Here is a 27,938-nt window from a genome sequence, read left to right on the forward strand (position 1 = left end):
ACAAATATTCGCACGTAGGAAACACGTTGCATGTACGTGTGTATTACACTATTATAAGTAGCAAGGTCACCATACCGTTGATTGTATTGCCGAGCACATCTTATCTAGATTGTCGTCGCTGTATATCTTGCTATATTCTTATGTAGATTTGTTTTGAATGTCTGAAAAAAACATGCCTTTTAGTTACGGCTCTTTTGTCGTGATTTTTTGTCCTTTCATCGTAGCGAAGTCATCGACAGAAGTCTGTTCGACATAATGACTTCAAACAATAATTGGAGTTGTTCAACAGTTCCGCTTATCTTGAGACTTACGTATTTGATATGAATTGAAAATCTAATACAAAAGGAATATATGTAAAGTATTGTATTATAGAACTTTAAACTCTATAAAGCTTTATAGTAGTGCAAAGAAGCGAAATCGAGAAAATAATTGAATCGACACGAAACTTATTTACAGTAACATGTCAATTATGTGATGTCATTGGTAAGCCATAGGCGTAATGCACTTGTAGAACTATTTTATACCAGTAGGGAGGTAGTGGGTTCAAGTCCCGGCCAAATACGCTGCTGGAGAGATCTTTTGGTTATTAAAACACAGATCGAACGTCTCCGGTTAGAATTTTCCGATTTTTCCAGCTTAATTATTGTGACTGATCCAATAACTGGTATTTCCCCCCAGTTTCTCGCAAATTCGAGTTATTAGAATCTTGAATTTGTTGAATCTTATAAAAAATGCTATCTACATAATGTATTTCCCGTGAATTTGCTGTGTGCCAAAATGTTGTCCATAGATGTCTCTATTGTGTTCTGTTTGAAAAATTGTTAGTACTTATATATGTATGTATGTATGTACAAAAATAATCTAACTATTTGTGTCGCCTTGGGGTAATTCCTGCCATGGCACATATGATATATGTATCTACGTAAGAAAATATAATATTGTTTATTTCAAGTATGTTAATATTAATATGTTTTAATCATGATTTAGTTTGTTCTGAAATTAGCACTAGATTTATTTAGATGCGGTAATGCCGCAACAATGCAAACATACTCTTGCATACATTAAATGTGTATCCGTTGATGGGTCGCTTTTGTTACACACAAATGGCAGTCTCAGCACACACTCGTTCAAAGTTTGCAAACCGTACAATATAGATTACGGACAGGCGAGAACATTAGGTATAACATTGCCTTAGAAAAGGGTCAACGCCATTATACACTGCTGTAGAATATTAAATCATCAGATATGTCGTCCTCGTAATTAGTGTAAACATATTTTGATTCCAATTCGTGGCCTAGTTTAGTCGAAATTTTCCACTCCCATATCTGGTTTGACTTAACGTTTGCTGATAATAATAATTGTGACCCGTTCCAACTGCCGTAAACTATTATTGCAGTTTTACAATAAACGTTTTCTGTCTTATCTTCATGAAACTTTCAAAGCTAATAACCACTTCGATGTCTATTGAATTTGTCAATTTGTGTCAAAATAATTGTTTTTTTTTATGATAATAAAAATCTCGTACCAGTCAGTGTGTTTGCGCCCTAACTGTGAGAGATGGATCTTCAAGCCATATTGGTATTCCTAATTTAATCCTCGTTCTTAAAATTGTCTTTCCCTCTATGTATGTGTGTTTAAAAAAATAACTGAATAATCGTAGTGGTGTGCAGATAAAAATCATACGAATAGTTCATAGGATATGGAAATGTGAGACCAATTTTGACTAAAAAGTGGGGTATGGGACACGTGCGTGATATCCAGTGGTGAGAGGCGTATCCTGAAGTCATTATTAGTGCGTACAATCTTAATATTTCGACAAGTTTGGCCCTAATTTCTTCAAATATGGGAATCACAGGTATCAATCACTATAAAAAAATATAAAATGAACGTGGGAAGATCGCGACGGTACAGATTTGGCGTACCAGCGTACGTTTAGCGGTGTTTTGGTGCAGACACGTATTTTTAGTGGTTTCTTAAGGTGCAGACATACAGATTTTCTCAAAACTCACTCTATGTAGTGTTTTCGGTGATATTTCATCGTTATATTGACATATTTAGGTTTGACGGTGATTTTTGACGATTTGACGATTCACTTTTGCGATGTAATCACCAAACCATTCAAATTACATTTGTGTACCTTCAAAATCGATATCATCATCTCTAATAAATCCGAGATCATCTCTCTCATATAAATAAGACAATAAGACAATTTGTAGTAATAATAATTAGTTGGGCTGGTGAAAGTAATTAGTTGGCCTGGTCCGCGTTGAAATAATGCGAAAAACATAAAATTGAGTATTAGTCCAGTAAATGATACTACATATTGTCAATCCCAATGTATGTTTATGAGGCAATGCCGACTATGACGAACTAAGCAAATCATTGTAAAATAACACTTTGGTATTTTCATTTCCTCAATCCTAAGCTATGTAGGTACTTTAATAGCGATTTGCATCAAACTCAACTTGCATAAATTTCGAAATGGACTAGTATTTCACTACTTACACTATTCGACTACGCCCTTTTTATTACTTTCAAGATATATCAGTAACGTGTATATCGGCCGTAATTAAACTTTTAACGGGATTGAAACGATGCGCTGCTGGTTACCGAACGGTTATGCAAATGTTTTCGATTTTGTACCGAATAAATAAGCCTGCTCTCTCTTCCCTCTCTCCACACATTCGCGTTTCGGTCCCCGACTCTCCAATTTCACGCGACAAATTCAAATTAACCCAATTAATTAACTCGCCGTCATATGTGTGTGTATGGTAATCGAAAATTTCGCTCGCATCGAACGTTGATAACGCAATATTTTCCCTCGTAATCTGATCGTGGAGTGCTCGGTGGGGTAAATTGTATTACTCGAATCGGTTCTTCCGTCTTTGGGTTTATTGTTATCATTGTTCGCCCGCTGTGAGCGTTTCGCCTTTAATTGGCACTTCCTTTGCCAATCTCGGTGTTGTGCTATCGATTGTCACTGCTTTGCCGACGAAACAGTTAACCGCCGACCAATAAAGTTGACAAAGTGCGCCGTCAGCCAATAACTTGCTTCTATTATGTTAAAATAAACCTATTTAGCCGTGAATATTCCAGTTGGAAATTTTTATTTTATTTTCCCGTCGATGATCGGGATCTAGATCGCTATCTGCTGGTATAAAATACGAAAATTTACTCGGCAACTTCGTGGCCTTTGGTTATATCAGAGTTAAATCGATATGGTATATTGAGTTCGATTTTCCATATTATACTATTTTCAATCTGATAGCTCTACCTACTATTAAGCTTAACGTATCGTTCGCCCCCATTTATTTAAATTAAAACTTTACAGACGGTGTAATGCTTTCATTCGCCTGAACGTTGTGAAATTTTGAAATACATTGCATGAAACTACATACAATTTGTGATGCTGCGAAAACGTTCCGTCATATCACTTACCCCTCCCCGTTTCAACGCTGAAACATTGCACAAAACTACAGTATGACTCCTCCATATTTCGCCCCATTTCCACCCCCGCTCTACACCACAAATAAATGTTTTTTTCGAAGTGAGGTTTCACTACTTTAGTGTGTGGTGTAAAATATTATACATATTATATAGGTCAGCCAGCAGTATAGTTCGATGGTTGCGTTAATGCTAACCACCTAGAGGTCCGGGGTTCGAGTCCTGGGTTGATTTGGGTTGAAATAATAAATAATTGAAATAATTTATTCCGAGTATTATTTGTAGTTCTGCTGGTCAGACTTGAATATTTGGATATAACCAGCAGAATAGATTAGTGGTAAGCATATAATGCTTTGAACAAAGTGGTTACGGGTTCAAATCCCACTACTTCATCTGATTTTCATTGAAACGGTTCCAACAAATTGGCAACCTTACCAATTTTATCGCAACTCTCGTGTTTTCTGCAATCTCAAATTTCGCTGAATTGTATAACATTCTGCAAATTTACAAATATAACCATATATGTACGTACGTGTCTGGGGATGTTCATTGATATGTATTTACTTTGTATAATACTAATAATATTTGTTTCAAATATACAATGTTTCTGGTCAGGATTGCTCATTGCGTTCACCTGTTAGGCCTTCCTGGTATAAATTAAAAAATGTGACTCCAAGTCAATTTATCCGATTTCATTGTAGAAATGGTTCCTCATCAAATTTGCAAAACAATTCTACCCAGTATGTTGCCATCACTATTTGGATATCATTTTAAATTTAATACCATAGATTTCGCTGAGGAGCAACCCGTAATAGGATCATGGAAAAATATATATTAAAAAAGTAGTCGTAGATTTTTTCTTCAATGCCTCGAGGAGTCCAAATTTTGCGATTTTTTCTTGGAGTGAGAGACGCATTGGAAATGTAATCAATGTACAAGGGATTGATTGCCTATAAATAAGTCTATTGGTAAAAAGTCTGAGAGGTTGACTGTCCATTTCTTCTATACAATAAATATATTTATATATGTACATATTAATACATACATATGTATGCCTTTTTTTATATAAAGGGACCAGGATGAGTCTCCATTATACGCGTCTTTATGTGACCGTACGTAACTAATCCTCTCTAGATGGATTTAATATTATTACATATATTCTATTATAATTAACGCTTCATTGGCTTTTATCTCAAGTCTCATTCTAAATTGCATTTACATAATTGAATTGTCTATACATAATGCGTACTGGTTGAATTATTTTTCATCAGACTGGACTTTATAGACTCGTTAGCACATAATGTATTTTACGTAACGACTGGGGTAAAAGTGAATTATAGTTTACGACGTTTTTCAGAGGAAAACAACGGTTTTCATCGCGATAGCAATCGTGATGAAAATTGTTTTGTGGGGTTTAATATTCGAATATATTCAAACGGTCTGTTTAACCGCTTACTACATACATATTTTAATTAACACGTCGTCGCATGATGACTTGTTTTTATTATTTTTATATGATTCCGACTTCCAGGTATTTGTAGATATTTTATTCCGAAGAGGAAGTTCGTTTTCGCTGTTTCATTTCTGCTTGATTATATTGTAGCCTTGATACTACATAGTAACCGTTAGTTACGTTTTTTTTTCTCCCCCTCGTTTTCAGTGAATTTTTCATGGATTATTCGATAGGAGTTTTCTCGGCGCATTTTATACAGCCTTGGCGTTTTTCTTGCCAATTTTTCCAAATAATCGTAGCATGCTCGTTTGTTTATCCACAACATACATATGTACATAGTTTTTCGCTTAATATATCTGAGATAATATTTTTATCGTTCTATTTTTTAATTAAATATTTTCAATTCCAAATAACAAACAACTGTGTTGGAAAACATTTTCAAATTGCTTTTTATCGCCTTTCTTTGAACTTTTGTGCTTGAATTTAAATTCATAACAGAACCAATCTATGCATATTACACGCATGCTTGCCCTTCAAGGTATTATTATCCGATCCAATTTTCCACTCATTTATCGCAGACAAAGTTATTATTATCTAACTTTCTATTTTATTTTTGAACCTTTTTTAATTTATTTTAATATGTATGATTATCGACGTTATTAAATTGGGAATTTTCCGCTTCATCGCTTTTTATGTGGTCGCATAGCTGTAATGACGCAAATACATAAAAAAATTATGATCCAATAACGCTTGTCATATTTTGTAGTTTATTGTTGACGGAACAAATTTGTCTATGAATCTTGTTTGGACAATTCCATTGTTGGAAGGCTATCGCTTGTGTCATTGACTTTGTTCGGGTATGGAATTGTATATAAAATGGCCGCAGTTCTATGTATACGAAAGGTCATGGTTCCCCCGAAAACACTGCATTATTCGCAGCAATTTGCGCTACTATTCTTTGCAAACGGAAGCAGAGCGTTTTAAATGAAGCCGACATCAATTATTCCATTGATGATTTTTTTAGACTCTTGATAAGGCCGTGCGAACGTTGATTTTTGCAAACTGAGCGTAGCTTGTAACCAATAAATCCGACAAACGACTGGGTTCTTAATAATTATCCTACATACAATATGATGATGGATCATCTTCTTAGATACTGATCATTCACGATTTGTTCCATAGTCTGTTTGATCACCAATAATAGTTATGCATTGATGTCTGTTTGCGGCTTCTGGTTCTTTTTGCAACATCATTATATTAAATCAGTTGAGTATTTCAGATATTCGAACCCAAAAAGGATTTCGCGGGAAAAGATGATGTGTTAGTACTTTTATTTTCCAAGCATTTTTCATATATTCTAGCGTTGCAATATCCCGCTTTGTAGTCGCTTTATCTTTCCCATGTCAATTCTCCCTCCTTTTCATTACTTCCAGAAGACAGAAGTGAAATCATCGTACCATCTAAATGAAGTGTAATATTGCGGGTTTTGAAACAGAGATTCACCATATACCCACTATTACGTCGTCAAAAGATGCTCATAATGGAGTATGATTTATATAAAGCTGAAATATATATTTATATACAGAACTTTATCCGATCTCTGATATTTATATTATACATATGTACGTACATTCGGTCTAATCTTCGGTCTAGCGCACTGCGAAAATCACATCACAACGGAACACTTATCTTGACACGGGAAAGTCCTTTTCTACCCTCTGACTGTCATCCCTTATCCCACCCTTGAGAATTCGTTTAATGTTGTGAATTTTTCTATGATCTTCCGGATGTGCGATATCTCTCAGGGAGACAAATTTTATCTCTATATGACGCAGAGAAAAGCTAAAAGCCTTTAATCCGTTACATTATTAGCATGACTATCGTATCATGCGCACTATTAAATAAATCCCGACTAATGTAAATATAAATCTAATTTAATTCCATTAAAAATATTTATCCAAAGCGATTTATGTATCTACTGATGCTATTAATGATGAATTTTCAATAATCACCGCTAAAAATACTTCGTAATTGCTTATGTGTAGGAAGGAAATCGCTAATGGTGTATTTTATTGCATCTATTATGCCATATTTCCAGGATTAAGTTTAACTAATAACATTCACCTTGAAGGTTTTTATGAACATCTTGATTCTTGATACATCCGTCGGCTATTGTCTTATTACGCGCAATTTTAGTATCCATGATGATCGTACAATTAATTTTCATCTCTATTTCGAATGAGATGTCCCATTAGAGCGAATTATCTTCTTCGCAAATACCGAATGAATCAAGCATTCAACGAGGACACGTACACTAATTTGAATTCGTTGTACGAAATGTCAGTTTGTAGACCGTTTTGTAAACTTTTTCTATCGTCGTATGTATGTATGTACATACATACATACATATGTAGGTAATTTGAAGCTGTCATGTTTCAAAAGCTTCGGAAGGTTTACGTTTACATGGTGTTCTGAGAAAACCCGAAATTCAATGTGTACGTACCGTAAATAAATCCAGGACATTTGGAGTGAAGCCGTATTTAATCTCGTTTGCTATATTTAGTTTTCGTATATATATTTTTGCTCGTGTACTATTTTCGGCTCCAGGATGTACGTACATATTCTTATTTACGTGGTTGTACATATGTATAGCATGATCCATTGAATACCTACGATTAAAATGGTTGCCTTTTGTAATAAAAAAGCAAATCCTAAGAACAAACTGAAAATACGTGAATTATATTTCTTTTCCTTGTGATACAAATGATCCTTTTTATTTGCTGGAACAATGACCACTTCTACATTTATTATTTTCGTTACATACTAACTTACATGTACATATGTATAATATATACAGATGTATATATGCTTAGTATATTTTATGGTTTGCAATAGAAGTACATATTATATGTATGTGCTGCGTACATAAATTTTACGATTATTCGCATTGTGAAATCGTCTTCGTTTATTCCTCTGCAAACATTGAGAATTTGCTTGGGTAACTTTTACACTTGTGCTTATGAATACAGAGAAATACATAAACGTTGGATGTTCGATGTGTTGCAGACTGGGACTGTGGGTGCAATCGAATTTGGTCGTTCTCATTGTCTTTCATGGCAGGTGGAATAAGTGGGTTCGTCGTTTCCCTTGGGTATTACCAGTTTTCCCCTTTTCGTTTACGGAGATACAGAGAGAGTCTCGCAAGTTGCCGATTAAGTGTTTCTTGCATCCTACGGTGTAAAGGTGATGTAATGCCAAACTAACCCCACCTGTATACGACCATTATTTTCCTTTTTATGTACTGTATTTACCGTGTGAGAGGTCTACGAAGGAGTTTCTACTATATGTATTTCCATTCTATCATATTCAGCCTTTCATTATCTATTTATAGACGAAAGCCTCTCGACTATTTTTACTTATCATCCATCTCGCCCTACACATTTTACAAGCTTTACTCTGTTAGTTCCATGAAATTCCTGCCCGTCAAAAAAATCTAATCTGATTTTGAATCCTTCCACTTTTTAGATTGCTTTGATATTTTACCGAAATACGAGGGTAAGCTAACATTGAAGCAAGCTAGTTTTTCCGTCATGAAGCTAGACGAGTTAAATCATCAAACGAAATCATTAAAAATTACATCGTGATCTTGTGTCAGATCGAAGCGAGGACGGCTAGCTATCCAAACGAGGCCTCCTACCTCCCCTTCACAACTCAATTATAAATTGCTTAAAGTAACCTTTTTTCACTCTCATTTATTGTGATTTCATCCACCCATCTCTCGTGTGGCCTTCCTTATACACGTTTATATTCTCTTGGGTACCATTCGAACATTTCTTTCGCTCATCTACCGTTCGTTCTTCTAGCTATGTATGTGACCCATCGCCCATTACCATTTTAAAGTTTTTCCTCGTAACATTATATCAATCACCTTTGTCATACTTATCAGCCACTTATTCCGTTTTCTGTCTCTCCTTGTTATGCCAAGCATACCCAAACATATGTTATGTATGCATTTATCTTGAAATCATAATCAAATCGAAAAATAATCTGTCAATTCCAATTATTTTTATTTACTGTTTTCCTTTTATACGTATTTAAATAATTTTCATTTATTCGAATTTCGAGTACATACATATTTAAATTACGTGATTTTTTCAGCAACAGGCAAATAATTCCTAATGATATATTTTCAGCATTGAGACTAATTAATATAACGGAGCGTTATTATCACTTTGGGGGAGGATTTTAGGGTGAGAGCAGATTCCCGGGATTTCGATGTAAAATGACGGTACGATAACAATAACGACCGATAAACTCAAATTGCAATTTTGAACGCGGTATGGAAAGTTAGGTTGTAGGTTTTTGTTTCAATGAAACCATCTTGAAGGGGGATGACGTAGAAGCTTTGAAACTCTCCCCCGCTCTCCCCATATTTGATCGTTGTAAACAAGGTATAATTCTGCTGTTCTGTTACGATTTCGTCGTAATTTATTATTCTTATCGAGAGGGAATCATTTTTTTCCTCTCCCTTCCCTCCCTAAGGATGCGACCTGCAAGATCGCTATTAAAAACATCCCGACCGCTTCAAGTTTGCCCATAAATCCTTATTCAGCCATTCAGCCTGCGTGAATGGACCGGGAATGTAATCATGTTATATTTTTAATTTTCAACCGCCGTAATATTCGCAAAGAAAAAGGCAGGTGAAATTAAAAGGAAATCCCCACCCGTCGCTATACAGCTTCCATCTCTTTTTATTCGGCGATTTAATATACGCAGACGTGGCAATTATTCCCTTGCAGCTACATAGATGGCTAAGTGGCTCTAAAACCCCTGCAAAAATGAAAAAAATGGCAAAGAATTCAACAGTTGCTCTCAAAAATAGGTATTTTATATAAATGTGGGCGTTGGTATGAGTTGGAATAGTGCCCACACGTTTTTGTGTTTACATTACAGTAAAAATAATTAACAATAAAACGGTAATACGATCTTGTGGATCCATCTCAGTGTGTCAGATCATCGTTCAATAAAACATGATGTCGTATAGTGGTTCCATGGTGTGTGTATTTTACACGCAACATGTATTGCAAAACCGCATATGTTCTGGCAACATCCAAAGACAACGAACATAATATATGTATGTATGTATATACTATTATCGGTTCCTTGTCGCGTTGAGTCGCTCCACTCTGCACGTTTTCCATCTTGTCGCATGATGATGCTTCACTTCTCAACTTAATATATCAAAAGTATTTGTATCTCAACGGCCTTGTACTAATTAATTTATTCTCAAAATTATAGGAATTGATACCCTGTTCAGACTGTAAATACAACGGTTTCTTTTTTATCAAGTACATAATAATCAATTCTACAAACGATTCGAAATTTCTCGCAAAAAATTTACACCCGGTGCATATCGCCTTATTTGCGAACGGAATTTACAAGCGATTGTATATTTTTAAACAGCTGTTTAAATCGACGATCCGTTTCAGAAATGCAAATAATCCCACATTGTCGACCGATTCGCACGCTTCGAAAGGAAAATTAGCACAATTTGACCGCGGATAAAATCGCTGAATACCTACACGTTATCACGAGAGTGCAAGTTTTAAAAGTTAGTTCTGCGTATGAATACGTAATATTCAGCGGCTGTCAAACGATGTTGCGCGAAGGCCGTAACCCCTCCCCCCGGGTCATTGTTCAGGTTCAACGTCACCACGATGAGGATGTTTGCATTAGCGGGTTGTTCACCGCATACAAATAAATGCACACGTTTGACTCGGACGATTTCGCCTCGGTAGCATCGCTGTGAATGCATAATTGCATTTTCTCTGCGATCGGTTCAGCGCGGCATATATATTTATATATGTATGTATGCATTTATAGTAAGAGTCATCGATTTGCATATAAACCGCGAGCGCAGACTTATATGTCAAGGTCGCGCGCTGACACTATGATGCATCGATTGTGGTACCGAAACATTACTCTCAAATTCTGAATAGGCAGTAATGGTCTAGTATGGATGTGTTTTCGTAGTTGCATATCATGTTTGTATGTATGTGTGGTTTTTTTTATTGTTTCAGTGGTTTTGCTTTTCAATGCAAGTTATTTGTATGTATTGGGCTATAGAATGAATGGTTGGTTTCAATTCAGTAGTTGTATTGATATTTTTGAATGCTTCGGAAGAGTGGTGATTGAATATTGCATCCTTATAGTGCAAAGGTGATAGCTCTAGCATTATGTGTAGTTAACTAACCAATGTTGTTTTTTTTGCGACGAGAGTGACCTATCAATACATGTATAATATGTTTATCTGAGACGCAGTGTTTCTATCTTTGCCTTTTTCTTGTGTTTAGGTCAAGTTTATAACAAAAAAGCAATATATTATAGCTCGGTAGTTCTTAGGTTCAAGCCATGGGTTGACCTCGATTGAAAATAATTTATTTGGAAGTATTTCTGTAGTACTGTTGGTCAGACTTGGATATTTGACACTATATGTCGATTGTTTCCTATCAGAGTTTGTCAATTTATCGGATTTCATTATTGAGACGGTTTCTCATAAATTTTTCAAAATCACTATATCGCCACCATTTGTATACGATTTCGGAAAATTTATAATCTAAACAGATTAATAAATATATATACAAGTTTCAAACCATAGGCGTCCGTCCCTTAGAGCAACTGTAATGGCACCAAGGTAAAATATAAATAAAAAAAATGCGTTTAATTTAAGCATCATCATTTCAGCCATTCACCATCCATTGCTGGATGAAAACTTCTCCAATACGATTCTATTCGTCTCTGTTTTGCGCAAATACCCATCTATCTTCCTTTCGGCCTTCCTTTCACTCTTTTACATTCTCTCGGGTACCGGTCTAGCACTTATTTTGTCCTTTCGTCCATACTTCTAGCTACGTGACCCCGCGCATTGCCATTTCAATCTCTTCATTCTCTCAATTGAAAATAAAAATTGACATTTTAAAATTTTTATAATCAGCGCCGAAGTCAGTTTGTGGGAAAATGTTCGGTTTGCGGTTTTTAACGATTCAGAAATTTCATAGTTTAGAAAAGATTTGTTCAGATTCTTAATGATCTCAGATAGCGGTAATTTAATCTAGATCTCCCGGTAGAATTAAGTAATTTTAATCGTCGTATTTATTGAGACGATGTCTCATATCTAATACGTTTACCAGACACAATCGCGGATGACAAACATATGGTAAATTGGACTCATTCATTTTTAGATCGTGAACAGTACATATGCTACACATATGCATCTGAATCGACTGTGTGATTAAATGAGTCCGCATGAAGTAAATTGCAGAATTAGATATAAACGACTTATTGATTTTTCCAGTTCGTTTCAAAATCAATTAACATCTGTAATTTTATTACGCATTGTGAAACGATCCATTTCATCGCCTAAATGTGCCCGGGAAATTCGATCCCATAACACGCCAATTTAACGTCAAAGACGATTTAATTTCATCAAAGGACAAGAATTAATAATAATTAATGAGATTTCGTATGAAACGTCTTATAATAATATTAATCTCGATTCTTAAGGCGCAAATAACCGAAGGCCGCGTTCAGAATCACTCTTGCCTCGATTAAAGGATTAATTCTCATTAATTCTCCATCTTCGGCAAACCAATCCCCAAATATACCGAGCACAAAAATCAATTTCGGCGACCCATCTACCTACACACATTAACGGCGAAAGTAAATATTTCCCATATCGTAAATGTGGCCGGAACATCTTTCGGCTTATGACTCTATAAATGTACACTCCTTTGTTTGCCGATTATGGTAGCTCCACTCCGGTACATCTAATTACCTACCTAGTTTTTATTGACCCATTTGTGTATCGTCACGTATACGTTATCGATTTATTCAGGCGACATGGTTTCGTCGATGACCATCATCGTATCTTTCGTTTTATTTATTTTTTGTTGTAATTAACAGTCGCTTCTCGTTGTGTGTTGTCTGTCGGTCGTTGCGTTTTGAAATGTTCCAGTTTTTCGCCTGCAATGTATGCACAGTTGCATTATCTGCAATTCCCATTCAACTGTTTATGCCGCATTTGCCGTCGCGCCGTATAAATAACGGTTTCAATTTGCCGGCGAATGGAAATCTGCAACGGATTAAATTTACAAATATTTGTCGATGTGTTTTGTGTTATGACAAATGATCAATTGAGTAATTAATGATTTGAGCCTTTTGAAAAGTCAATGGATTATGTTGATTTCATTGTTTGTAATGATAATTCGTTTTCATAATATATACATTTTAACAGAAATTAGTGTAAACATATGTGTACCTGCAATGTTCTACATACAGGTGCCGTCAACGGAATTCAACCGCTCGCTATACGCAATAACTCCAATTTGTACACCTACCTTTTTACCTATATATCCATTTTTCCTTTCAGTGTAATTGGTATACGTAAATTACCTGAAAGAAAAAACCTGAATTATTCCAGCATCCACAAACTTAAAATTCGACACAAATTCAAAAATGGTCATACAAACAATATCTATCCGTGCACCGAGCCATCGATATAAACTTATATATTTTGAACTTGTTATTAATGTCGTCTGGAATTTGATGCACGATCCATTCCTCTCGGTTCTGTGCCAAGATGAAGGCAGTTTAATTTGGTTTGACCATCTCTTGCTCATCATTGACCATCTATAGCTCGCCTTCTCTCAATTCTTCCATTGACTTTCAGCCTATCCAAATTCTTCATGGCAATATGACCAAAGTAGGAAAAAAAACCCTTTTTTACATGTTGTGGAGAGTCTCTTTGGAACTGCCAGCTCTTTATTTTATATTTATGTACGTATATCATATGTACATATGTGCCATGACAGGAATTACCACAATGACACATATGGTTATATTATTTTTGTACATAAATACTATTAATGTTTCAAACACAACAGCTATGTATTAATATAGTACAATAGAGACATATATCGTAATTTTTTTTTGACAGCAAATTTGCGAGAAATACATTTAAACATATAATACATAAAATACATAAAGTAGGTAGCATTTTGTAAGATTCAATAAAATCTAGATGCTAATGTCTAACTCGAATTTGCATTCGAGAAACTGAGAGCGAGTATACCGATTCATTGGATCCGTCTCAAAAATTAAGTTAGAGAAATCGAAAAATTCTAATAGGAGACGGCTGATCTGTGTTTTCACTAACCACAAGATCTCGCTAGCAACATATTTTGCCGGAATTTGAATCCACGAACTATCTACTGGTATGCAATAGCTCTACCAGTGCACTACGCTGTACATAGATATGGTATAGCAGTCAATTCATCAGTAAAATTGCGCCGTATGATTGGTAATCATCTGTTAGAATGAATGTTTTGTCATATGATGGTTATCTATCATTTTTTAATCGACCGATTCAAAATGGCATTCATTGCAAAACTTTTGTAGGTCGTATGTACCGGTCTAACGATTGCCGAATATTGAAAAAAATGTGCATACATACATATATTGTATTACAAAATTTAAGAATTTTATTTTATTTTTTTTAAATCAGATAACTGATGAGGTAAATTATATTATATTGGATTATATGTAATGAATACGCTTGGGACGTTATAATTGTCGGCGATTTCCTTTTATTCCGTTCAGTTTGTTCCGAGCGAAAGATACCATTTCCTGAAATTAATTTGTCGAGCTTTAACTGCATTTTGTTTCAATTGTAATTTTTATTAGAATCGTTTTTTACTCCAAACGCTTTTCCTTTGTATTCCTTCGCGCAACGAAACGTAAAATACTTCACCGAGTAAAATAGCAATAACGTTCGCTTTCATTTAATTAAACTCGCTAATTCCAATCAATCGAGACTACGGGAATCGTCCGATTTTATTTGTCTTCCATTTCAACTGTGCCATACACATTAATTTATACGCTCTGATAATCCAACGAAGTACGTTAGATTCGCATTAATAGCAAACGTAGGATTTCAGACCGTTGAATTCTCACTTCATCGTATAACGAAAGTAATGGCTTCCATCAGTCATATTCTCTACCTGAGATTTTCCGACCCGGCAGCAGGTACATACATAGGTACGACCCTCTCGTCGCATTGAATTTTCCGGTCGTGGAACATTTTCCGAGAAGTAGCGCTTGTCAAAGTGCCTGTCGACGACCCCCTACTAATTAATCTGGCGTTAAGTTCGAGTTATCTGCGAAACTTACACTTTATACATCATCATAGTGGTATTATTCCGCAGATAAGCGCGACGGCTCAATCGTATTGATTTATCGTATGGGTTGAAATGTTATTATCATGTAAATTTATTCGGAATTCTTCATGATGGCGTGTTCGTGACACTATTTTAAAATTAATTGTATGTGTGTGTGTGTGTTTTGATGTTTCGTTTTAGACTGTGTTCCGTGGTAGTTCGCAATGCGCAAATTGCAATGCAGCAAAGATTAATTCGATTTTTGAATTTGCAAGCGAGCGAAATGAAATGTGTGTGGAAAGTATGTACTATGTACGTTTATTACGTGCAATTTTCCCGAATCAATTTTATCATTTCGTTACGTTCGTTGAATCAATTTCTTTCGGGGTACTTTGCTATGTATGCGAAGTATTGAATTCAATAGACATAGTAGGAAATGCATTTCCTCAAAATTAAATTTTTGTATAGAAACATTTTCTTTTACTATTCTTTCGATTGTATTATTATTATTGGTGCATAAAAATATTTGACAACTCATCGAAGTCCGATTTAACTACATACATATAGCCAGTTATCTGATTGAATAGAAAATCATGTATAGACTAATAACTCGGAATCTTTTAAACTTTCCTTTTGGTATCTTTCGCGTAGTATGTATTTTCAGTTAAAAATATTATTTTACTTCGTCAAAAATAATTTCATATTTTATTGGGACTGACACGGATGAGTTATACCCAGATTAATCAGTCATAAACACTGAGAAATGATTCTTGGTACACTTCAATACCTTCTTCGGGATCCAGGTTGAATAAAACTGTTCTAAACGATTAGTAATCTTCTTATTTTCTTTACGTATGTATGTATAGTGTTTTCACCTAACAAAGGCATATTTTAAAAATTCTATTGGACAGGTTTCAAATGTATAGGAACTATACTGTTACGCAAAATGTCATGTTTTACGTCAAAACCAGTCATTTTGACTTCCTTACATTTCATGAAATTCCCAATTTTTTCGGATATTTTTGTATTCAGATTTAAAGTATACACTCAAGGAAACTCTCAACGACTTTTATTTTTATAATTTTTTAATTTTATTTTTATGATAATCACGAGAACATGAAAAAATGAAGATTTTCTGAAAATAACGCTACCTCTATACAAACACTCGTTGCGAGTACAGCGCGCTTTGTATGGGGACTTCCGAGCGAAACGGCGACTTTGAATTTTGATTAATAAGTCAAAACTTATTATAATCGACCAAAATAAACTTCAATAGGTGAATATTGAGCGGTTATCTTTTTTAATTGAAGCACAGGAAATTGTTTAAATAAACCAAACCAACCAAATAAAACCATCGGCGACTATGAATTCTAATTAATAAGTCAAAACTTATTATAATCGCCAAAATTAACTTAAATATGTGAATATTGAGTGGTTATATTTTTTAATTGAAGCACAGAACATTGTTTAAAACCAATGTCATTTATGTAACGTTTCCTTGATACGACGAAAGTTTTCCACTTGGTCCATCGATGAAAATCCAAAATTGGCATTTTTCGCTCCGGTCTAATGTACACATGTGTACATTGTATTAGTGACTAATGATTATAAATATCTTGTGTATTGAGTATATTTATAAAGATGTTTTTTCGTAGGAAGAAAATATGCCACTTTTACTGGTGGTGCAAATCACGATATACACCGCAAAATTTTACAAAATTGTTTTATTCCGAACATTTTGATATAAAATTATTACCCACTATAAACATTCATTGTGTTTTCACATCATTCAAACAACTATGTATCGTATTATGTACGAATACATTCCGAATGCCCTCATATAAAATTACATACATACATTTGTATGTACAGAAAAAACGGCACCACTTTAATATCGACGTATTGATTTCACAGTTGAAAAATTTATGCTTTCGTAGATCCGTGTTTGGACCGACAGGTAGGTACACACATATGTACACAGCACTTTGAAATAAAAATGTAAATCGGACATTCAGGTCAATCGTTCGATAATATAATAGCACCTGAAGCGTTTCGCCGTGCGGAAAAAATATATAAATAATCCTATTTCGGAAATATGCGGCATCGTGTGTCGCGAAACGGGCCTGAAAATTGTATTTTATGGATCTTTTGTGTTTGTTCGAGATGCCGAGTTACGGAAAAGGCCCTAGTATATTATACTGTGAGAGGCATACGAGATATAAATTTGCCAATAAGATGGAGAGGCCCGATAAGACCCACCTATTTCGCTTTTTATCCCCTCTGTGAATTGGGACCTCGGCGTGTGGGTATGAGCTGCGGACAAACGTCTGCATTGCCGCTGTTGCTTTCGCCTATTTCAGACTGCTTCCTACCAATTTCGTGGTAATGTTTGTATCCATCTGCTGAATTTTGAATATACTTGGAGATTACTTCGACTTACACCCATTTCTCGTTCCGTTTTACTAAAACCATCCAGGATTTAATCGTATGCGTACCAAGTTCTATAGAAATTAGTTCAAAGAATGTACAAAAAAATATGTGGAGTGAGATGGATGAGAGTTGCAAAAAATAGAGAGGAATGTAAGCGTGTTGGAGAGACTTTCATCCAGCAGTTGAAATGATGATGATGCCATTGTATCTATTTCAAATGTGGAAACATGTATGATTGTATACTTATGAAGTAAAATTTTGCTTAGCAGTAGTTCAATCAGTGTTTACCAAATTGAAATTAAGGAATCTATTTTTTTCATTCAAATTCGCATTAAATTCGTTTATTATGTTTGTGGGTAAATATTTAAAATGTACGTCCTTCATCAATCCATTCATTCTTCGATAGGGCTTTTTACGTGATTTCAGAATTGACTGTTTGCTTAGCGAGAGATGGCTTCCTTCCAAGAAATAAAAAAAAGTTGATTCGTTCTTTTATTAAAAAGAATCTAAATGTTGAACTATTGTGTTCAAAATAATATTTACTCATCGTATTTTCGAATATGTCAAATATGCGAAATCCTATCTAATACATATGTATGCAAGTGGATATATATACATATACATACGCGTATTTGAACTACCAAAGCATCGAATATTCGATATTGTATATCAATCATCGTATCATGTGTACGTATTTTCGTTGGTTACGTTTGTTTTTCAAGTGCTTCGTATCGATTTCAGTATTTCGCTACTAATCGTGTATCATTCCGGTTCAAATTGTGACACGAATGGTGTACTTATTTTGGAATTGAACTCAATTGAAAAACATTCTTGCTGTGTGTGTGTGTATTTCAAGTGTATTGCATTTTAGTCTGGATATAAATGGGTAACGCACGCTTCTCCTGACTCATCTCGTTGCTATTTCAGTTATTCTATCCGCAATTCTTCAGACTGTTTGGTTTATCCGGTAGATTCTTCTGTGTTTTGTCTAGCGAATTTCTTTTTTCTGTGTACAACGCATCCTCGTTTGGTCGTGATTTACGCGAGTGTTACCAGAAATGTTTTTAATACTCCATTCCGATTGTTTGTGTTTGTTAGGGAAAAACTCCATTATCTCTCTCAGTGGTCGTTTCATAGTGTTATTTGATATGCTCCAAATTCAGAATATCTTCTTTCAGAATGTATTTTCATTTATTTTTCACTAATATGTATATATGTATATATGTAGGCGTAACTGTAACATAATATGTATATATGTATGTATATATGAGCCGTTATACGTATGTATAAAATTGAATTTTTCGTGTTTTTTAGATGGTGAGATTTGTAATATTGTTTACTGAAATGAATTAATGGTTACAGTTGAGTGAAAGTAAAGTAAAGTTATAATGAAAGTCATAGAAGATTATTTTTAATGAGCTACATATGTATAAATCGGCATTTTAGTATCAAATTTGATGTAGGTAGAACTAAATTTGTAACAATATCTGATTATATTTTTCTTTGCAAACTTAATATCTAGTGTAATTTCCACACGTCTTGTTCGGTCAAGACATTATTCCTCCTAAGATTTATTGAATATCATTAATGTGTCATTGATGACGTCTGGATGCAAAACTTGGGCATTAAACGCCAGAATGCTGAATAAAATTCAGTGTACCCAAAGGAATATGGAACGCTGTATGCTTGGCATAACGATAGAAAACGGAATACGTGGGTAAGAAGTATGTACATATATCAAAGGTGGTTGATGTAATGATGAGAGTAATGAAATTGAAATGGCATTGGATGGGTTACGTAGCTAGAAGAACGGACGATAGATGGACGAAAAAGGTGCTCGAATGATACCCCAGAGAATTTAAAATTGTGCAAGGAAAACCACGGGAGAAGAGTGGTAAAAACAGAAAAATGTGTGGAATGCGATGGATGAGAGTAACTCAAAACAGAGACGAATGGCTACGAATGATGATGATGATGATTTTGAATACTTACTCATATTTTCCATATAAAATGGCCTGTCTAAATTAGGACACAATGCTCACAAAAAAAACTCGCAAGGCGCTCACAGAACACCCCTCCCCAAATTTAGATGGATGGAAGTGTTCGTCTGTGAGCACCTTGCGTTTTTTCGAACTCTTTGTACTTTATTGGAGCGCTTTGTATGTCTGTGCTTTTCTGTGAGTACCTAGGATTTCCGCATTCATCTGTGATCGCTTTGTGTCTGTGTTCGTCTGTAAGCACCTTACTTTTTTCCGAGCGCGTTGTGTCTTAGTTTATATGTATTTTAACACTTTCTGATATAGTATTTTTGTCGAAAGTATTCACGTAAAAATGTTCAATGAAATTGTTTATGTGGAGTTTTACGCACCGGTAGATTATAAAGTGCCGAGCCGACGTCAACGCACAAAATCCAAATTGTATTTGTCATTTAGCATTGGGCACAATCCAGACGGCAATTTACCTTGCAAATTTCTTCAATCACCGTCGAACATCCACGTGGAAATTACTTTTCACGGTGGGGTCGTCCGTCCATTATCGGGCACCGACGGGCGCGTAAACGGAAATGAGAAAATTTCCCATACAGTCTAATTCGTTTTAAATTGATTTGCTGAATATTATTTTCGCTGCGTGCGATACAGTGCGAAAATTTGGGAAACTTCCCCTTTCCCGTCGCAGAGGTATATATGTACCTATGTATGTATGTCTTTGCAGAGCAGACCTGCTCTTGGGTCGTTGGAAGTTCACCTTTTTCCCCGGTACATAAATTATCATTCGTTAAGAACAAACTAATGAATTTGCTCGACGTTTCAAGATTACTCGGGATCAAAACTTTCTTACAACACCGTCGCCCTTCCGGTAGGAGCTTTTCATGTTGGATGAAAAACATCAATTTTTCAATGATAGATTACCAAGAAAACTTTTACGTTTATTAAATTTTTGTCCCATATGCAGTTATATGCTATAACTGATTTCTTTGGGTAAACTAAATATTATGATAAAAATAAGTTGCCTTTGAATATTTTGCCAGTATGAATATGTATATGTATGTAAATCAGCGATAACGTTTACAAATACATTATTACACTCATCCCTCGATTTAAACGCTAGATACTATGTATGTACGATTCACGACATTCATTTGGATTTCGGCACTACAAATCATCATTTTCATCATTACATACCGGGAAGGCCTGGCAGGTAGACCTCAATGCGCCTTACTAGACAATTAATTACAAACATTGCAGCATTTTTATTACATAAATCACTGTATTTTGAGAGGCTGAAGAACACGAAATTAAAAATTAATTAATACATTGAGAATTTGGACCTGTACATAAATTTTTACATATTGTACATAAATCAAATTCAGATATTTGTGTCGGCAGGTACGATGATTTTTGCCGATTTGAGGAACCGTTTCAATAAAAATTAGATAAATTGGCAAACTCTGATAAGAAACGATCGACTTGGAGTCACAAATATCCAAGTCTTACCAGTAGTATTAAAGACTAGCACGGGATCGAACCCGGAACCTCTCGATGCTAAACATAAATGCAACTACCGAGCCATTCTGCTGGCTAACTTTACTGTAACTATACCAGATAATTTGTATTATAAGTGTCAACATCACATTTTTATATCTTCTGACTACATGTACTGGAATAATGTTTTACCTATACTTGTAGCTAGAGGGTAATCGAGTCCATTAGCGAGTTTTGTAATAAGACTCAATATGAATTAATAGAACATTGACAACATTACTCACCCATAAGCAGTTCAAATGAGTCACAAGTTGACCTCGTTTGATTTTGACGAATTTCATTATGAATTATCGAATCTATTATATTTGTACGACACGAATTTTGATTGGGGCACGCCATGTCGTACGAAATTAGAATGATCGATAGTTCAAAGTTAAATCATTACGTAGGCATTTTCATTTTTGAACGCGTACACACTCTTAGTCGGGTATAATTTATTCAACTGGGTGTATGTATGTATACACATTTTCCTTTTCCAATGAGTTCGCTTGTAACGAGCATAGGGTTTTTTAAATTTTCTCCGAGCGATGAAAAATTCACATCATAGCCTCGGCCTTTCGACGAAAAACATAATTCCACTCTGTAATATCGCCATACATATTTACATTCAGTTTTTACGATCGCATTTGATATTTATGGTTTTTAATGCGTTCGGTCGTATTCTTGGCTGCGTTTCTCCGGCTTGCAATAATCATAATGCACAAGTATGGAAACGCGTTTGTTTGCCTATCTATCTGTCTATGCATGTACTTCACCCCAGTTCTATATATGTACGTACGTACACGTGGGGTATGTGTTTGTTTTTGATGTGTGTACTTGTGCACGTGTACGCCGGCAGGCACCTGGAGATATTTATGGCGTTTGGCCATTTGTTTGCGTTTCTTCTTTTCCTCTGCAGACGTTGGCCGCTTTTATTTATCGCCCGGCGGGGTCACGTGTGAGGATGCTGGGATGAAGCCACTTTCAGCCCATAGGACCAGGACGTGTCGTGCTTCATAACCTCTGAAATGGTGTTTGCGAAACAAAAAAAATGTATTTTTTAAGCTCGTTTTTCAGGTGTTTTCAAGCGTGGGTATTTATTTGCTTGGAAAAATTTGTCATTTTCGGTTGGATTTTTGCTCAGCGTACTTTATATCATTTTTTTTACTTTACTAAGTCTGGAAACTGTACTAACTTCACTAAGTCTGTAGCTATTAAGTAATTCATTTTAATGCATAATAAAGTTTTAGAGTTAGTGGTTGGTCGCAGTATAGTGGAGTGTCTATTGAAGTGTCTATTGAAGGGTTATTTTCAAAGTGTTTATGTTGCTTTCTGAAAATAACAGGATTATGTTGCATCAGTTTTTCTCAAACTTTTGCTATTTTGCCGTTAATTGTTACGCTATAATTATTTAATTTACTATTTTAAAATGTTAACTATTATAATAATTCAAATGATGTTCGTTTTGAGTGTGAATATTTTTTTAGTTTTATCAACTCCGTTGAAATGGTTCCGCGCTTGTATTAAATTGTGCTCGATTGTGGGGCACTCGACGATGCAAAAACTACAAAAATCATCACGTCAAACATCATATAAACTATTTGTTGTGTTGTGTTGTTTTTTTTTGTAGTTGCGTATCGTCGAGCGCCCAACGATCGAATTCGTTTTAAAGCAAACGTGCAACGGTCGTTACCGTTGAAAAAGCGCCGGAAGTGTAAATTTTAAAATTAGACATGTTTTCTATTAATAAAAAAAAGAATATGTTAAGATTCGTGAATTCGTTTATAAAGTACCTATTAAATTAAGTCTAATAAATAATAACATATTTTAATGGCATTTTACATATCAGAAATATGCAGTTGGCAGACATGTAGACTCCAGCTGTGATGGCTGTATTCTCATTTCATTGTTAATTCGTACGATCTTATTATATCGATCTCAAAGTTTCTCTTACACTTTTTCAAAGATGGGAATAAATATTATCGATTACTGTCAATAAAAGGATAAAATACTACTATTTTTGTATTTTATTATTTGATATTTCTACTTTATTTTACTTTATCTGTTGTATATATATATATTTATATATATGCATATATTTTTATTTTTATCATATCTTTATTTTTTCGACCATTGTGGCGCATTAGGGACTCCTATAATGCCACAATGGTCCAAACTCAAACTTTAATAAACTTGAAATATCACAAAAAAAACTCAAAGGGGTGAGTTTTCCCAAGGATCGTGTTGGCATAGACTAGGCGTGCTAGCTTTTTTAAATGTGCAAAACTATCTAAACAAAAGCACGTACCGTGTACTAATATATGTGTATGCGCCCTTAACTTTGGTACTAATAGATTCAGACCCATTAATTATTTTTTAAACTGTAAAAATAATTGATCTGTGAAATTTTACTCGTATAGTAATTCGTGCATAACTAAAAGGTATAAAGAAACTTATGTATATGCTTCGATCAAAGTACTATCGAATACTAGTACTTTACACGGTACCGTATTTAAATTTTGCCGATCCTTCTTTCTTCAGTATATGTACTTCACGGAGGGAAAAGTCTTTTATTCTTAGTCACAAAGATGCGGCATCCGAAATTGAATTAATTTAAAACTTGGACAGAAGGTTTTTTAATATTATTTCCACGACGGTGAACATTCCTGGCTGTGCACTTCCGGTAGATGGAAAAGCTCACGTAGCTAACACGGAAGGACAAGTTCCCCGAGGCCAACCCTTACCGCGATCCGGACACAAATGAGCTTTTACTTTAACCTTATGGCTGTCTGTCCTCTCGCTTATTTTCACCCCGGTGCTATTAAACGGACGTTTTTAAAAGCTTTTTACACGTGTAGGTACATACCGCATATATTAGACGCTATTTATTAGCATCTTATAATATACATGTGTACATATATCAGATATTTTGAAGTTCGTAAGTGTGTGCACGTGGTAGGAATACATTGACATTTACAAAAAAAAATTGATGTTTTTTTGTCGATTTGGAACAACAAATTTTCTAGTTTCATAAATCACTGTGTAAGCTTGGGGCGTTTCGAACGGAAAGCTCCTGATTCGAATCCTTGCGCTGCGTTACAGAGATCACACACACACATTCAGTGGGAAATGATGGCGTTAATAGCTATCGGAAATACGGGTTTGTATTTTATGACTTTTCTTTCCTCTGGATGTCGTCTTTACGGCCTACATTCAAACTGTTCGATTGTGCAAGTCGTGATCGAAAAGTTCGAGGATTTGAGAATATAATCGACTCTTAGTTTGTATCAAATCGACATTGAGTTTGCACATTTAATTTTTTCACAATTCGAATTATTTATTTTATCATTTGATGATACTTTTCCTTCTGTCTATACATAAAGGGAATCCTCGATACTACTTTCGTACAATTTTCTATTTATTTCAAAAAAGTTTGACATTCATCCATATCGCAAAATCACTCAGAACTTTTATCAAATTAAGACTTTATTGATATACAATAATAAATAAAATATATACATAAATAAAGAAAACAAGACACCTCACAGAGTACAGCGGTCGGACTACATGCCATCTCGCTTGCACGAACGCTATCAGCGTCACAAATGTGTAAACAACGAAAGCTTTTGTATCGCAATTACCGCTCAGTTAGTACGTTTAGATAAAAAAAAAATTAAATAGAAAACCAATCCTTATAAACGTGGTGAAATAAAAAACAGGCCAAATAAATGCAAAATAACACGGAGAAAGAATCCGTAAAAAAATATAATTTTTGACTTTTAAAATTCGCTAGACAATTAATTATATGTATTTTAAGACAATGAAATATCACAATCAATAGGAAAAACATCTGAATATTGATTCCAATACTTACTTGAACACAGCAAATCTAGATTTTGAGTTAAAGACCGCAAAAGCCAAAAATCTGTAAAAATTGCGCATTTTTTTAAACGTTCATATCTCGTAAACGAACACGAACCAACAAAAATCATTATCATATACGAATTCAGTGGGTCAAACTTAGTCTCAGTAAGATTGATTAAGTCTCCGATCTGTTAACTAAAAAACGTGATTTTTTGTTGCTCAGTGTTATTATACTACATTTGTACATTTGTATATAAGAAATTATATACATATCTCATACATATCATATCATAGCCAGCAGTATACCTCGGTGGTTGCTTTAATGCTAACCACTGAGAGGTTACCGGGTTCAAGCTCTGGGTTGAACTTGATTGAAAATAATGTATTTGGTGTATTTCTGTTGTGCTGCTGATCAGACTTGGATATTTGTGACTCTTAGGACTCTTGGATATCTGTGTTTCTTATCAGAGTTTGCCAATTTATCTGATTCCATTGTTGAAACGGTACCAACATTAGTTTGGTAAAAACTATCCTACCTACTATTTGTCTATTTCAAATTCTTAATCTATAAATTTAAATATATATATACAAGTTTAATGCCATAGGTGTAGCTCAGGGGTAAAACCCGCAATGGCATCATGGTAAAATATAAATTTTAATAAAAAAAAAATATCTGGATGCTTTCATTAGTTATTTTTCCCCTTGCAAAAGGTAAATGAAAGTCTACCATTTACGGGTATTTGAAAACGAACTACTCACGTTAGTAATCACTGGTAATCATGGAGCTTTCAATCATGAAGGGTTTAATTCTATCGCAAATTTTCCATTTAACGGTACGTTTTGTGCACTCGTGAATACACACGTCTGTAAAGCTTACTTTCGAGTCTAAATTGCGTGTCGGGTCGATGTTCGTTCAATCAATGCGCCCCCGCCGTCGCACTGACGATTCATCAGCGTTGCCTTTTTGCCAATGACGTGGACCGTAATTGATGCTCGAACTGAGTGACGGAGGGGGTGTGCACCACACAGATTTGAGAACCTCTATTCGTTCGATCTTATGCCCGATCGCGCACTCAAGTGCAACGCTAAATGAGAAGTTTTCAAGAAGACGCACTCGTAATTTGCACGAGTGCATATTTTCGATGTGGATCGTCCGCACTTTCATTAATAAGTTTGATGCTAAACAAATTATAACACTTTCAAGTCTAATTTTGTATGCATGTATGTATGTTGAAACCCGTTCGCGATTTCTAGGAACTGAGACATCACGGGGAAATCCTACAAAGATAACGGCTTTAGTAGCTGGGGCGTTTTCCTCTGAATTTTTGTTAGATCTTCAATTCGTTTTCCTTTGAGGTGGATTTTTATTTTTGTAAAGTATATGCATATAAAAGGTATAATGTAATATGCTTTTGATGTGTGGTGCGTTTGCAAATATTTCCACTCTGCGCAAGAATCTTAATGCAATATATACATTTGTATTAGAAATACATACTACAAAATTTATTTTGAAAAAAATTCGAGCTTCATTAATAATACATTAAACATTGTTGACATTTAAATTATATAACCAGTTTTATACGGGAGTCCTTCAACCCAAATTTGACAGTTCCACATGGTATAAAGGACACACACTTGATCGGGTTTGCTCATACATACATACATCTTTCTATGTGAGTCCTGCGATCCCGGGCTCCGTTATATTTAAAAAATTGCTTAAAGCCAGGCCACACCAGGTGACTTGCGAGTCACTTTGTTGCCCAAGCGTAGTTGCTTGTGGTCACTCTTGGTCACTCAACTTGGGCAATCAAAGCGATCAAGAACCACACGTATTCGTATTTTTTTCACTATGTAGTCGCCAGCAACTAATCACCGTTGTGGCACCCTTCGATACAACGCTTTACATTTTGAGGGATCGCGTCAGTCACTCAAGCAATAAAATGGGACCAGACCGAACGCCGGTAACCGATCTCACTGGTTGTGTGACTTTATAGCTTGGGCCACCGGTGAGTTGCATGGTGTGGCAAGCTCCATACAACTGTATACATTTGATCTGGTCGCCCAACAGTCACCCACCGAGTTGCCCGCAAGTCACCCGGTGTAGCTTGGGTGATCTTAAGTTGAAAAAATTTAAAATAAACTTAAACTGCATAGAGATCGTAGTCAACTTTTAAAATGATTGGAGACTTGGATCAAATTGATTCTGAGCAACGCCCGGCAATTTGTCAGCTATAGTTTTCAATATACTATGTAGAACCACCAAATTTGGTATAATATCTCACGGCACACGAACTTAAACAAGAAACGAGTTTTACATAAAAGGGCTCGTTCAATATGCATATAAGAAAACTTATATATTATATGTACATAGATAGTTGATTTGATGACTTTACTTTAATAATAGTCAAAATACTACTATGAAGATTGGTTACGTTTTGTCTAAATTAGAGCTCGCCTCTTAAACTCTGATAAAATTTTCCTTTAATTTGGATTGAGAGAACTGAACTTGCCCTCACGTTCTGTCATCATTGTACATTTTGAACTCTCGCTTTTCCGCGAAAAGATGGAGTGCGTGTAATTTTCCACTTTTGCATGTGACGCGCATAAATTGTCTCCGTCCGGGATAAGTTTCCCTTTTGAAAAGTTGTTCAGGGCAATATACGCGAGCTTGCAAAGGGGTGGTTATTGGAGTTTCGCGACAATCGCGGATTCGAAGCTGACACTTTGGGTTTTGCTCGTCTCTCTCGCGACTCTGCAGCTCCGGAGTATGGCGATAAATCACCGGTGGCTGTGGTTTTCCCCTCTATTTTTTTTATTTCCCTCTTTATTGCCGTTTACTTTGCTCCTCGTTTTGAGACCCACACTCTCCTTTTACCAGTTTTCGGTTAAGTGTTTCCGAGCAATTTTCGCACTGGTGTACGCACTTGGTACCTATGTGTAGGTGAGCGGTTTAGCCCGTTTGTTATCCGTCTGTGATTTTATTTTGCTGATTGATCGATTGCTATGCTCCAC

At 35.2% G+C, this 27,938-nt stretch overlaps 1 protein-coding gene across 1 annotated transcript in view; it reads left to right on the forward strand.

The window, feature by feature from the left end:
- Positions 1 to 27,938, forward strand: part of Eip63E (cyclin dependent kinase Eip63E) — a 143,088-nt gene that overhangs the window by 87,104 nt on the left and 28,046 nt on the right. The gene's annotated exons all lie outside the window — the stretch shown is intronic.

Source organism: Arctopsyche grandis, chromosome 8, assembly GCF_051622035.1.
Source record: "Arctopsyche grandis isolate Sample6627 chromosome 8, ASM5162203v2, whole genome shotgun sequence".
NCBI classification, from domain to species: Eukaryota; Metazoa; Arthropoda; class Insecta; order Trichoptera; family Hydropsychidae; genus Arctopsyche; species Arctopsyche grandis.